This window comes from Atractosteus spatula, chromosome 16, assembly GCF_055471065.1.
Source record: "Atractosteus spatula isolate fAtrSpa1 chromosome 16, fAtrSpa1.hap1, whole genome shotgun sequence".
Classification (NCBI taxonomy): domain Eukaryota; kingdom Metazoa; phylum Chordata; class Actinopteri; order Semionotiformes; family Lepisosteidae; genus Atractosteus; species Atractosteus spatula.
In genome coordinates, this window is record NC_142721.1 from 8896948 (window position 1) to 8909898 (window position 12951).

A 12951-nucleotide genomic window follows, 5' to 3' on the forward strand; every position below is an offset into this window, starting at 1 on the left:
AAGATGGGGCATCTACCCAGCTGGGCCTTTGTTATGCTTGTTTTTCCTCACACTGCATCTGTTGATCAAATACTTTTAAACACAGGTTGTTTAGAGCCAGGACTCTAGGTATATATTTAAGATGCTCCACATTCATCACTGCTACACATTTAAATAGACAAAAATGCCAAGAACATTGAGCCTTTCAAACACAAATGAAATCCTTTGATCAAATTACAGACTGCATTTCAGTTAAAATATATTCATTCCGTTTCTGAATTTACACTATTCCAGAAGTAAAAGAAAAAAGATCCTACTGAAAATCACAAGAAATATAGTAGATGAGGGCATTTATGAGTTTGTTGGAAAATAAACTATAAAAATAGTAAAAATACTATTCCCCTCAGAAAAATAAAACATATAGAGAATTTTCTAAATCTATGCATTATATTTAATATTGTTAGTGTACGATTAAAAATGGATGAGTAAAACACCAGCAAGAATTAATAGGCAATTTCAGTTTGTGTTACCCAGGCTTTTGTACCCTCTTTGCAACAACTTACAGTATTTTAACCCTGAGATTTTCAAAGATTATCAATTCAAATTCATATAAATTCACATTTCTGGTGCTTGTTGTTTAAGAACTTCTTCTTGACTTCCCTAACATTAAGAAGGCAGGATATTAACATTTGACTGAGTATATCTAATACGCAGTACACTTAAGTTTGAAGAAACAGAAGTTCCTTTCTCCTTCTCAAATAACCCAGTTTAAGGAAGTGAAAACGATTACTTTTTTTTTGTTAAACAGGACAGGAACTGTACTGGCTATACCTGTTTGCTACTCAAATCTATCTGGGTGCACTGTGAAAATAATTATGGTCTATGCTTGATGCTGTTCCATATCATTCTGCTTTACGAGTAGGCAGAAATGCCAGGGCCAAGAGAGTATGACAGAGAAGACGGGGTACCTCAGAATAGCGAGAGGGTTTCAGGTTCCAGTGCAATAAATACATAACCTTGCAGTAGCTTTCAAACCAATACTATTTAGAGCTGTGTTACTTCAGTGTGAACCTAAAAGTTATTGATCCCCATGAGTTTATAGAAGGTACATTGTGCAATAAACTTTGACAATGGGTTTGTTAAGAACCATGCTTTAAAATGGTAAATTCTTGAAGAAGCTAATGCATTGCTCAAGTTACACATGTGGTATACCACTGGTGTAGCAGAGTAAAGAACAGTAAAGCACAGTGATGCATTGTTGTAAACACATGGCAAAGCATGGATAGAGATAGAAAACATGATATACAGTATATACCATAGAACACTAAGACCAAGCAATTAACCCCATTAATATTTAAGGGTCAATATTCTTACCCTTAAAAAGCCATTTTAAATATCTTCTCTAAATTTCTTCCATAAATAAGCAAAAAGGTTAATCACAGACAATCAAGAAATGTACCAAGCTACTGTACATACAAAATAGATTTATCATTAAACTGGCACACTCCTCCTCTAGAAGTAAACCGCCTGCTATTTGAGCAATTTTGTCAAAGTATGTATTTCTTCTCCAAGTCTAAAGCATGCAGAATGATCTGTCAAAGACATTAACAGAGCCCCCCTGACTACAAACTGTATTGCGTTCCTGGATTAACATTAAGCAATATTAACACTTTTTCATTTTCCCTTTATGTTCTTTAAATACAACATATGAAAGCTTGAGTGGGCTAATGACTTTAGACAAACTACTTCAGCAGTTTGAATGCCTTGCCCAGTCCTGCTGTGAGGTCTACAGTTTCACTATAAAAGATATTGCTGATCAGAGCACTTGAAAGGAGCTTCTCATCTTCTAGACAAGCGCTGCTGACTGGAATCACTCAACGGGAGGGTGGCATGGCCTTCTGAGTACAGCTGATTAGGAATCCAGGAGGTTATTTTCTCTATGACCTCTTTTCCCCTTCCTGTTCCATTACCGGCACCTGAATATTCTGCGCACACCAGCAGTGCTGGCCTGGGAGGAGATGCATCAGAACAGGAAGGAAACGTTAACACCTCTCTGGCAAGGTAAAAGTGAAAACCCCGCAGAACAGGCCGCTTCAGAACGTTTCTCTGTGGGATTTCTGTCTCTTGCAAAATTTTGCATTGATCTCGTTTTGTCAGTCAAGTTCACTGGGAAAAGGAGGCTGCCCATTCAGCAGATTCTTATCACCTATCATTAGATAGGGTTTCAGTTCAATGAACAATGAACTTTTAAAAAACATAGACCTCAAAATGTACCGATTCAGAACAGGATTGAGAAAATTCAGATTTTTGGAGTTCATGCGCACACTAGGTTTTTAAATCAGTTTTGATTTTTTTTAAAACTTGCTTACTCAATCAAGGAGAACAAATTTAATTAAGATTAGTTTAAATTATCCCATAAGAGACCGTATAGTCACTAATATAAAAAAATATAACCTGTAGGAGAGAAAGACGCACTCATGTACATAGACAATACTGGTTCATGGTCATCCCCAAATCACTCTTTTTAGTAAAATGTAAAATATTCGGCAATAGTATTTTAGTTAAGTTTAATTTTATTTTTTTAAATATATAATGAAATTAAGTAAAATAGGCCAGGGCATACTGTAGTCATTTCCAAACATAAGAAAGAATTGAATTATGGTATATCATGGTATGACAGACAGGAAGAACAGCTTAGACACTCTTCCTCAGTCTTCATGAGTAACACTACACAACCCACACCACTTCCTCTTGAGTTATTACGACAGAACTAAATTAAGATCTATTTTTGCGAAAATGTTAACTACTATCAGAATGAAACACAGGCATGTCGGCTGTTTTAGTAAGAATTCAGGAATTTGCACAAGTGAAAACACAGCTCATTCATGTCAGGCAAAAGTAAGGCAGTGACTTAATTTCTAAAGCATTCTGACTGATAAGTGATGCTAACTCTTTGCAAAGATTAGACATAGAATGGATGATTTCTCCTACATTTTATAGCAATAATAAAACATTTACAGTTTTAGCCATGGCAGAAACCAGAAATTCAACTTCAGAGATCATTATAAGTAGGTGGATTTAAATTGTAAGGTTTTTTTTATGGGCTTTTTTCGACACCAGTTTTAATAAAGGTCATGGCTGTCTTGGGAGCAGAACATACCTTGTTTAATAGCACAAAAAAGACTGAAGCGCAAAAGATAATCATATGATTTACACAACACTTTATCTTCATTTGTTCACTTGCCCAGATCTACTGTATGTCTGCACTACACAAAGGACAGGGTTCTTTAATAGTGCACCCACTGGCAAGCAGTTCTCTGAATTACAGTGCTTCATGCTCATACACCACTAACCCCAGATTACTGTAGGATGCGAGGTACAAAAAGCCCTTTATGCATTTCTGATTAAAATGCTAAGCTTATTCTAGGCACCCTTAATGCATATTAATCAAAGTACAAAAGTACAGCAGAACAACTGAACTATTTAAAGGTCTGTCAGTGCAACAACACACATGCTGTTGCCTAAAATTAAAGCGATTTAGCTTTATAAATCAAAGCATAGTGAGAGAAAGAGGACAGAATTCCCATTTTAATAGAAGATCACCAAAATCTTTAGACCAATTCTTAGAGTTGTTCCCTGATAGACATACAATGACCAAGTGAATGACAAAATTCACTTGGAAATTCCAAGTGGAAATTCACAGGGGAAACAAATACAGTTAAAAGATACAATTTTTCACATTGCTGTTTGGAGTCTAGCATTTAGTACTGGTAAATGGCCTAAGTAAATTGCTTTCTAACTGGAGATATTATGGCATCTTTTAACATATTCAAAGCTAGCCACGCATTTGAATGTAACACCTTATAGACAGACAAACAGTTGTTTGGCACCTCTTCTTCTGTCCAGACAAATGCACGCTGGGATGATAAGGCAAGCACTGCATAAGTGCCTCTATGGGTCACAACAGTCAGAGAATGGGAATTTATGGCTCATCTCATGCTTGCCATCAGCTTCGCAAAGAAGTGGGATCCCTGTCCAAGGTGCAATTTGCTTTTCATGATGTTTTTGGTAAAAAAAATAGAGACTTCAGACAAAAACAGGAAGAATTCACACTAAACCTTACATTTATTTCGATAACAGAATGCTGCATCTCCCACCACAGGCAAATTCCTCTGAAAAGTAAAACAAAAGCATAAATCAAACACTAATGAGGCCTAACGTCCATGTGCACTGAGAGCCCCAAGCAACTGGCTCTCTATTGATCTGTTTTGTAGACACATTATAGCTTTCTAGGGACTATTTTAAAATGTGAGAGTGATAACATGACTGGGAATCAACACAATTTATTTTTCCTTTTCTAAACTTCCTTTATTATTTAACATGGTACACAAACATCCCCCTGATAAAACTATCCTGAAAGTGCGACACAGCAGTTGGAAAAACAGTTACCAGTTTCATCACATACACTTTAATCAGCTGTTGTTCTTAATTGATTTTTTTCAGCCTCAGGTGAAATAGCTTAATGCCACCCACAAGTATGACAATCAACAGGTAACGAAATAACTGAGGCAAAAGCCTTTTCACACTTGGTTCCACCTCACTGCAACCTTGTTCTCGTCTTCCCAGATTCATATCACCTCTTCAGTGTTCACCAGCACCTGCAGACAGCACCAATACACACCCGCAGAGCATATTTTCATTGACCGGTTCCACTCAGTGTTAAAAATATGCTATTATGTTTGCATAATGCTGTCTCTCTTAGGAAATATTTTCTATATTTTCCCTCCAAAAGTTTGTAAATGTTATTAATATGCAAGCAAGGAGCAGTTTGCCAAGGATAGAAACACTATGTATTTGTTGCTGTACTAATCTTCGTGCCAATTGTGGAATACTTAATCAGGCAAAGCAGCCAGATCTTAGGGTCATAGAAAAGATGTCAGAATTTTCTACACAAAGGATCTTGTAATGGTTTGACGACAAACACTACTGTAAAATGAAGCAATTTTACATGTACTACACTAATAAAATAATATACTACTGACAGACCAAAAATAAAAGACGTTGCTTAGGCTTTATAGTTACTGGCTAACTTAATTCTTCTTTATTTAATTAACACTAATAATTAATCTATCTTAATTAATTATGCTAAGGTAAAGACTATCATCCCTAGCCATGAAATAAATTAATCTTATACCTTTAAACAAGCAAATAAAACAACTTTGCTATGCTCATCACATACTCTGCCAAAACCCCTTGAAAGTCTTTGTAACACTTTTTTTTTTAGTTTGTTAAAGCACCATCTGAGACAATGTCATTATACCTCCTGACAGTTAAACTAAAGCTCTGTTATTTTTTTTTGCAGTGGATCTTGGACAGGAGTCAAGTGTAGGTTTCTACTCAAGGCAAAAAGTCATAGATATGATTTTTTTAAAAAAAGCTAAAGCACTATCTCACACATTCTCTGCCAAGGTCTCACTGCTAATTGGACAGTTTCTATAAAGCACATGTATATTTTTATCCTCTCTCACCATGGCCTGCATTCAAGCACCTTATAAGTCAGTGATTATGCCAAGACAACATTTTGCAACTTGTCTTTATATAGGAGAAAGGATTTCTGATATGTATTAGTATACTCTAGGTATACTTAAATAAGCAGAAGAGGAATGTATAATATTTGGTTCTGTTAAGCCGTTAAGAAGGTAGAAAGTTATGCCATTCGATTCAGAGATTCGGAGAATCCAAACATTAGTACCCAGGACCCATCATAAAATCATACAAGCTCTATTCAATGATGAACCTGCATTAGACCACTAAAATGCAGGATCCAATTTACCATTAAACTTCCAGGTGACGATTAATTTGTGCAAGAGGAAAAAATAACTTCCTTTGTTTTTAAGATGCTGGCAATATATTGTAGCAAGCATAAATGTATATTCTGCCATAACCTGCTTAGGTTAAGTGCACTGTTTACAAAAACTACAGGGAATTTGTTTAGGTAAAATAATTATCTCTCTCAACACAATTGGATGACAAGCTGACAACTGAATTATGTACATTGACAAATAGCATCTTATATTTCCATACAGTTTGTTATCTGTGCTTTAGCATCTGGACAATCACAACTTCAACAGTTTTTGAAGGGTCAAACAAAGATCTCTAACTAGGTGGAAAAAGAAGTACTATTTTAAAATCACAGTGTTCTTACCAAGATGCTGGAGAAACAAGCTCACACAGATACACAAAGATAGCTGCCAAGTAACTTGTAGCAATTCCTGTAATTGGTTGTTGATTCCTATGTAATGACTGTTGCAAAGAATGACCGTTATAAACACTGAATATGGTGACTAAAAAAAACAACAAGGAGATACAGTTTTCATCCTTCATATACTCTTTAGGATTGGCTAAAATGACACAAATATTACAACAGTTTTGTACTTAATGTACAGGTAACACATTTCAAAACATTCATTTTTATCTACAAAAGAGTTTACAGAAGATTTGGCTTTAAATTCCCATACCTCTTTCATGCCTCAACTCGTTATAACTTAAGCCAAGAATTCAGCAAATATTTTAGAAATGTAATAGAAGACTTTAAAAGTACAACTGTCATTATAAACCAGAGTTCAACGTGGGCTAACAAAGAACTTGCAAGGGCTATAATTTGATCACTTAGACGACTATAAGGCCATCACAGTGTTAGTCCTATGCCAGATAGTCTGGCAGAATTACCTCAACACACTTTCGAACTGTCCTGAAACCAAACTGAATACTTTGAAAACCCTCATTCAATCCCTATTCAGCTTTATAGACAGATCATTGCAGAACAACAACTCTCAACATCACGCAGCAGAATAAAAGGCTCGTCCCTTGAGTCATACAGTACAGTATTTGCGTTACAGCTGTACAAATAAAACGTACCTATAGAACACGGTCTGTCAATTGACAACGCTCTAGCGTGAGGTCTAATACCAATACACTTAAACGAAGTCCATTAGAAATTAAAGTTTGAATGATGCAGCCCAGAGCATTCAGAATGAATGTATTATTAGGTATAATTGTTCATAACTTAATTACAAATACCATTGACTCTAGGGCTCATAAAGTCAACTGTTAGCATAGAAGGTCTTCCTGTAATGGTAAAATGTTTATACTGTCTTAAGAAGACTGCTTCTCAGGGTAGTCCAGCTGCAGAAACTGCGCTGTATGTGTATCAATACGATTTCCAATACGTTCAATTACTTTACGGTTTTAAACAGATATTCATTTATTTTTTTAAAAGACAATAAGTTTCATTCATATGCCATTAATCTATTTAAACAGGTCTAAAACAGGTACCAGATGAAAACAATATTTATTAAATACAGGTACACATTAAAAACGACTGACTTTCCAGTCCCACTTACCTGGGACAGCCAGTTCATTATTGAACATGGTTTTCTGCCTAGGTAAAGCAGATGTAACAATATACAGGTACTTCAGCTGTAATACGATAGCTCTAGAAAAATCACACCTTAATTTTTTATGACCAAAGGCTATGTAGAACAGAAGCTAGACTCGTCACGTTTTTGAATATATGTAATTCGTTTCAAATATGTTTGTCTGTCAAAAGTCCAAAAACTCAATAATGTCATGCGTGATTACAACGCAAATACAAAACCGGTTTGTCAGTCATTAACTTACATTATTCTCCAGTGTTTGCTGAAACTTAAAATGCCATGTGCCGTAATCCAGACTAGTACAGGTCATTTATTCAGTCAAGAAGTTTCAAAATTTCACATTGTCCGAAATTCTGTGACAAATTTCAGCTGCCTCTGCAAAGGTGGTGTCAGTCTGTCCTGTCCTACCCTCTGACTAAGATCAACTGCTCGTATGTTCTCGCATTAATGCCTGTGAACTCTTGCTGCAGTACGGCTTGTTCCTTTTTTTTTTTATAGGCGGTGCTCTCTTGAACTGACGTCCAATGGGAAGTTCGCCGACACTGAAATGACACCGGCTGTGTAGGCGAATCCTTCCCTCAGCTGTCAGGAACTTTACAAGCCTAATTAATGTACGCAGTTTCAAAATATTTATTTTAATTTCAATAGCAATACTGTTACTCCTACTGTTTCGAAATGATGCGTAGGTTATCAACCTTGTATTTTACAAATGTTCTGTTTCTGTGTCCCCACTCTAGATGCATTAGCTTAATCTTTTTAATCTTTCGCTCGAAATACTGTAAAATAAATGGAAAACCTACGGACTATTCTTAAAATTAATCATAGTAGTATTCCGAAGGCCGTTCCTTCAGAATACTGCCAACCAAGGCTCAAACGCCTTCAAAACCTTCAAAAGCGACAAAGGCTGCGAACTCATGAAAACAGCATTTTGTTGTTCTAATGAATACACTCATATTGTCGGTATTCAAATAGTGTAGACGCACACGCTAATAAGACCTAAGATTTGTTAAACAAATGAAAAACAAACACTAAGCAGGTCTGCTAAATTATTCACAGCTGCACTGTGCTACAGTGAAATTTAATTTGTCATTTTAGAATGATTGTGTAACTCAAAGTTGGTGCCTGTGTTACTCGATAACAATTAAACAACACCTCGCCCTGAGGATATTTCTTTTGATAGACTCTGACTGTCAAAAGGGTTTAATATACCAACAGAAAAAAGAGTGAGCAAGTAGATGATAATTAAATATGTATTTTTTTAAATCAAGCAATCGCAAGGCAAAGCCAAATTTAACAAGGATTTGAAGTATTTTTATAAGAGAAGAAAAAAGGGAAATGAAAGGCCAAACGTGAACTTTACTCGACTCCACACAGTACTTCAGTACTAATTACCAATTAGAAATTAGCATGAAGGATGGTGCATGGTGGTGTACTGTAGTAGTCACCACTGCCGCTGGAGCCCTGGGTTATATTCCAGACCTGGGGTGCTATCTGCATGGAGTCTGTATGTTCTCCATGTGTTCACAAAGGTTTCCTCCCACAGTCCAGAAATAAACTGTACTGGTAGGTTAATTGGCTTCTGGGAAAACTGGTCCTGATACAAGTGTGTGCATGTCTGTGTCTGTGTGTGCCCTGCGATGGACTAGCAGCCTGTCCAGGGTGAATCCTGCCTTGTGGCTGTTGCTTGGTGGGGTCGTTTCTGGCTCCCTTGCAACCCAGTACTGGATCAAATGGTTAGAAAACGGATGGATGATGACGACACTCCATGTCAATTTGGCAATGATACGTCTGGGGAACTGACAATGAAACAAACACTAATCCACAACTAGACCAAAATCTAATCCAAAGCAGCCACATCACGTATAAATGTTTTAATTAATAATGACTTTTGTAATGTTAGGCATTGGGACAGTGAAAATGCTTGAGAATGCTTCTTGTACCAAAGCAGAGTTAAAATAAAAGCTCTGCAATCTACAAATGAGTATTTTCTATAATATGCTTTGTAGAAAGGTATTTTGTTTCGCAACTCCCAAATGTACAAAAAAATCAATCTGTATGAGAAACAGAAAATATTACTATTTTGATTTTACTGAGTTCTTTCTCAAGATTGACAAGAATAAACACTGACAGAGCACAGCAGTGCTCTTAAGAAAGTGAGCCTGTTAACTTCGCATCTAGGCCTTTAGTGACCTTATCTGCCAGACAAAAACTGAGAGAGATGACTTATGGAGCACAGCCCTACTTTTTTCTCACAGACTCTGCTCAGTCATTCCACCCTGTCACAGCTCAGGTTTTAATACGACTGCTTCTGGACAGCTGACTCTGTAAGACAGGAGCTCCATATTGAGTTATTATGGAATAAAAAGCAGTTTATAGTCTTAGCTGACATGAAAAGAAAACAACACACAGGATTGATGTATTAACTCTTCTGCTGCACTCGGTATTCCTTGTCTGAAGTGGAAAAAGGCCACACCCTAAAAATAGTACTGGAGGGTACACTACATGCCCCTTCCACATGCCAAACTCCTTTTCCAGGATAAGCCCATGTAATTCAATGGGAAGCAGGGACTCCAAACTGGTTGTCCAGCTCTTAACACCCAACATGATACTTTAATACTTTCATGATACTTTCAGACACCAAGGTTGTCAAACAGCATTGATTGGTCAGTCTGGTCTCAGCTTCATAGCACTGTATCATGTATCAAACAAAAAGATGAAACAATGAAGATATCTTTTTTTTTTCTAAATGTAGAACTAAAAGAAGAATTTAAACTGTCACAGAGTTGACTGATATGAAGGGACGAGGATGGTCATTATTAATATAATCATGATGAAGAGTGCTACTTACAAGCTAATTAAGAACAGTTATACAGATTGAGTTCAGGGAGGTTTCAATGATTTACTGAAAATACAGTACAACAAATGATTCTGCTTCTCATACTCATGATTATGGTGCGCACTTGTGGCCACTATTGGGATCTGCAGCTTATTCAAAACTAATGTAAATAAACCTAATGGTGGTGCACATCCTGTCTGAGTGAAAAACCACATCCAGGCTAATTACTGCAAATACTAGAGTTTGGCATCTCTGAATAATAAACCTCTGTACCCTGTACTAGAGTGTCCATATTCAAATCCTTGACATTACAATGTTTTGATAAATACAGTACATGGTAAATGAATTCATTAAATTCATTGCTGTGGCTCACCTTTTAGATAATGTTTAGTTTAGATCATTTAAGGAAACAATTACTGTATATGTACAGTATATATCATATATGTGGGTGTGCAAACACATTTCTGCTCATATGACACAGCTTCCTATATATACACAGGGTGTAAGAATAAATATCCCCCCATTTATTGTCCAAATATCCTGTTGAGCTGTGGAATAAACAAAGATTTACTAGATGTACTGTATTATATAATACATATTACATATTGGTTCTAGCTGGGCAGATATACTGTAATAGAGGTTTGCAGCCTAGTGAATAGTGTTTCTTATTTGATCCACTTTTGAATAATAAACTTTAATAAGCCTAGTGGTGTTTAAACAGAATTATAATATATTGAGTCCTCTGCATGTCTAAAGCTGCCCTTTGCTGTGTAAAACAAAGAACCTCTGGACTGTCACAAAAAGAACATGGCAAGATGTCCGCCATTCCACTTAATAAACTACATTCAACTTCAAAAGACACACACAGCAAGGGGAAAGTTTCTATTTTCTCTCAGCAGGTGGGGCCAAAACTAATCTTTCCACTAATTTTTGGAAGTTGTCTCGCAAAATCTGCACAAGATTGACTTCTGTGCATTTCAAACATTGTTTTTATGTAATATGTAATATGTTTTATGTAAAGTTTATGTAATAACCATGCGCTGCTAGATTAAAGCAAGTCTTTAAAGATAATATTGCAAAGGGTTACAAGGAAGGCTTTGGGATGGTTTGTTATTTCTGAGGTTTGGATGAAAGGCTCCCACCCCATTTTTGTTTTTTAAACTGCATGACTGAAAGTATTCAGTATTTGTGTAGCTGTGCAAAATTGCTGCTATTTTTGAGAAGTGGAGACGGCTGAGAGGGCAACCAAAGTCTATACATGATACTCTTGTGTGGGTTTTGAAAATTGCCGTCCTTTTTATACTTAGGTTACTATTTTATGTTATCTCGAGAGCACGAAAGCACATCTGCAGTTTATTATATTTCAAATCAGGCTGAAACAAAGAAAACAGTTCATGTTTGTAAGGTGAGCATTCAGGGTTTCATCTGGTTTAAGTAACAGAAGGGTGCCCTAGTTTGTAGCTAAAGACAGTTGAATGTTTTGTGCTAGCCTGCATAATTTAAAAAGATGTGGTATCATGAAAGCAACAAAAATAAAACACAACTTCATTTACAATGCCACATTTTTAAACTGCAGGTCTCCACATAGTTATAAGGTCAGAATTAGTTAAAACATGAATACACATAACACGGCAACCATTCTTAAAAATTTGTACAGTGAAAAGATGGAAATCATTTCATTTGCACTCCTCATAGGCCCCATGTTCTACTTGGTAAGTTATATCTAAATATGTAAAATAACTGATGTCATTTTTTACAGCAGGAAATGGATTTTGACGCCCATTATGATGCTCACACAATTTGTATTGTCTATTTTATATGATATGCACATCCATTATTAACTGTATTTTTTGTCTCTAAAAAAATCACATTCCATGTCTGTTCAATCGCTTAATCCCATAGCAAATATCAAAATGCTCCTATTGCCCATTTTAAAAATAATAAATAGAACATACATTTAATTTAGGAGTTGTAGAGGAATATGAAATAATCACGGTTCTCTAGCACCATCAACAGGGGAAATGTAGTAAGAAAATATTTTCCCAAACTTAATGTACTTTAATAATCCAACAAGAAAACACTATTATTTCATTATTATTTTGTATACATATCACCATCTTATTTAGAATTGTTTGATAAAGACTCATGGTATAAAGAGCAAGCATGTGATTTTGTATGTATTGTTTGTACTTTAAAAGTAAAAAATAAATATCAGAAAGCCATAAAAAACAAATGGAAAAAAATATTTAAGACAAAGGTCTTGATTTTTCATTGTGGACAAACTGCCCTCTCAATAATAAAAAAAATATTAAATATGGCAAAACATATTTAAAGATTTTTTTATTTTTTAAGATTCATGTAACAGTTTCTCTTTACAGATGAAAACACAAGGACTCAGTCTTGTATCTCCTTCTGAGGTTACAGTTTTATTGAGCTAATAGCCAACTCAAGCTGTGTCTCATCCCATAAAGGGAAAGATGGCAGGGCACTGTAGTTCCACATAAAACTATCAAACCTGTACATTCGATTGACTCTGTAGTCAATAAGTGTTTTAAATCAGTTTGGCCACACTGTCATTACTTACTGCTAGTAATCTGTAATGTTAATGTCTTGTTACGGTCTGCAGTCATTAATAGAGATTAGCATTTTCAGTGCTAAAGGGTCATCACTCACTGTGCCTTACTCATCGCTCATCAGCTT

At 35.8% G+C, this 12951-nt stretch overlaps 1 protein-coding gene across 1 annotated transcript in view; it reads right to left on the reverse strand.

Moving 5' to 3' along the window:
- LOC148819512 (F-actin-monooxygenase mical2b-like) overlaps positions 1-7851 on the reverse strand; it is a 78628-nt gene extending 70777 nt beyond the window's left edge. Inside the window, exon 1 of the mRNA XM_088934955.1 lies at positions 7660-7851. The gene's annotated coding sequence lies outside the window, so the exon portion shown is untranslated. The remainder of the gene's footprint in view (positions 1-7659) is intronic.
- Between the last annotated feature and the right edge of the window lie 5100 nt (positions 7852-12951).